Genomic DNA, 2,323 nt, shown 5'->3' on the forward strand with positions numbered 1-2,323 from the left:
AAACATTGAGTCTGTTAGTACCTATGATTTTTGTGGAGTTATTGGATATTCAAATGATATTATCAGTGACTCTGCTGAAGAGAGAGCTACTGTGTAGTAAGAAAAGACCAATCTACAGAAGCAGACTATTTTAACACTTGATTACGTATTCTGTATTAAAATAAAATGTTAGGATATAAACGCTGGACCCTGAGTTTTACAGAAGTTTTGAGAAAAACAAATCAAACTCTCTGTAAGCCTGGATACTCAGAAAAGCCCAGAAAGTCATTCGGGTGGTGTTGCCTACACCGGTAAACTAAAGAAGAGGCAGATGGACATTTGGCTGTCCCTGCAGTTTTCAGTTAGAACATTCTGGTCCTTTCCAGCTGGGTCTAACATCAGGCCTATTCTGTTTTTCTGCACAAGATGTTTACACATGGTTAAATATAATCTCTGCAGACTGTTAATAACTTTAGACATATAAAACGCCTCCTACATAACCTCCAACCTGTCACAAGCAAGGGTGTGATTCCTGGAGCTCTGGAAGTTTATTATAATCAAAAATTAGAGCTCACACCTGTAATCCCAGCACTTTGGGAGACTGAGGTGGGGGCATTGCTTGAGGCTGGGAGCTTGAGACCAGCTTGGGCAACATAAGGAGACCCCATCTCTACAAAAAATTTAAAACTTAGCTGGGCATGGTGATCTATGCCTGTAGTCCTAGCTACTCGGGATGCTGAGTGGAGAGGATCACTTGAGCCTAGGAGTTTGAGGTTGCAGTGAGCTGATATTGCACCACCGCACTCCAGCCTGGGCAATAGAGCAAGATACTGTCTCCAAAACAAACAAACAAAATGGAAAAACAATTAAAGAGAATTTTTCCACATCATATGTTGCTCATTACAAAAGGTTTCTGCTGATCTCTATCTTCTTCAGGGGAGCATGGCTATTTTCTTTCAATTTATTGCTATGACATGTCAGGAGGTCTTTCTAGCTCAGATTTTTTTTCCCTCTCTATTACCAAATAAAGCAATTTGTCTTATTTCGGCTCAGAATAATAATGGTAATTAGGTCATAAGGCATATTGCTGTGGAAGTAAAAATTCGAAGGAGTATCTTTGAAGCATGTTACCAGGATACTTTGGAGTTGGGTTTGTGGAAAACATGAGCTTAAATTAAGGTAAAGATTTGATCCTCAGCAGTGCTGCTTGAACCTGATAACGAAACTGTCACTGAATGCCGGTGCACACAGAGGTCCTTGTTTTGAGTGACTGCGCACAGGAGGAAGGGGAGGAACAATGAGCTGAAAACTTTGCCAGGTTCAATCAGCTCAGCAAGTTTCTAGCTAATGGACAGGGAATCATTTTGATGTGTCTCCTGTGGTGTTGGCTTCTGTTGATCTTCCTCAAGTACTTCCGTATACGTGGGGACATCTACTGGGGGAGGCTGGAATAAAGAAGAAGAAACCCAAGATTAAAAAACAATAAGAGACTCTACATTCAAACACATCTGAGAGGACTGAAACTCGATTGGGTATGCAATCAACTAGTTATTACTCTATGGGAAACCCCCAAACCAAGTTTCTCTGTGAGACAGAATAATGTTCTGCCACTCAACTTCCAGTAATGACCGTCATGCAGAAATCACCTTGGAGATTGTCTGTGTATGGCCTGTTCTCTTGCCTATGACATTGGCATGCATACTTAGTGATTTTCTAACAATGGGTATCATGAAATGGAATCATGCATGTAGGCAGTTTGCGATTCTGATGGACTGATGGGGTTGCAAATGTTAAGTGGAGTATATTTCACTTTTATAATAATAATAATAGCTACTTACTATATGATGAGCTTTCACTGGTCTAAGAAATGTATCTCATGAGATAGGATAGGTACTATTATTATCTTATACTGTTGAGGAAACTGAAACTCAGTAGGGTTAAAGTGGTGAGTTGGATCAGGCTGATTTGAGAGACCCTGGGCTCTAGCCCAGAGAGTTTTAGATATGGACTTAGAAGACAATCATTAGAAAAAAAAAGAGAGAGAAAGAAAAAGAAAAAGAAAGACAGATGTCTTGAAGTGTCTCAAAATGAACACTGCCCAAGAAGTATTTTACTGACTTAATTAAGGGAAAATATCTTTAAGAATATGGGTGGTTTATAAATTAGAAGTGTAAGCAGGACAAAAGCTAAATTATTCAGGAATTAGCAGTAATATTTGTGATTTGGTAGTCGTTTAATCAGCTGCTAAATGACTAAAAGCAGCTGAACTAAATACAGGTTTTAGTTATTTAAAATTGAAAGGGTATTGTCTTAAGAGATATACACATCTATTTTTTTTTTTTTT

The sequence above is a fragment of the Mandrillus leucophaeus genome, unplaced genomic scaffold (genome assembly GCF_000951045.1).
Source record: "Mandrillus leucophaeus isolate KB7577 unplaced genomic scaffold, Mleu.le_1.0 Scaffold40, whole genome shotgun sequence".
NCBI lineage: Eukaryota > Metazoa > Chordata > Mammalia > Primates > Cercopithecidae > Mandrillus > Mandrillus leucophaeus.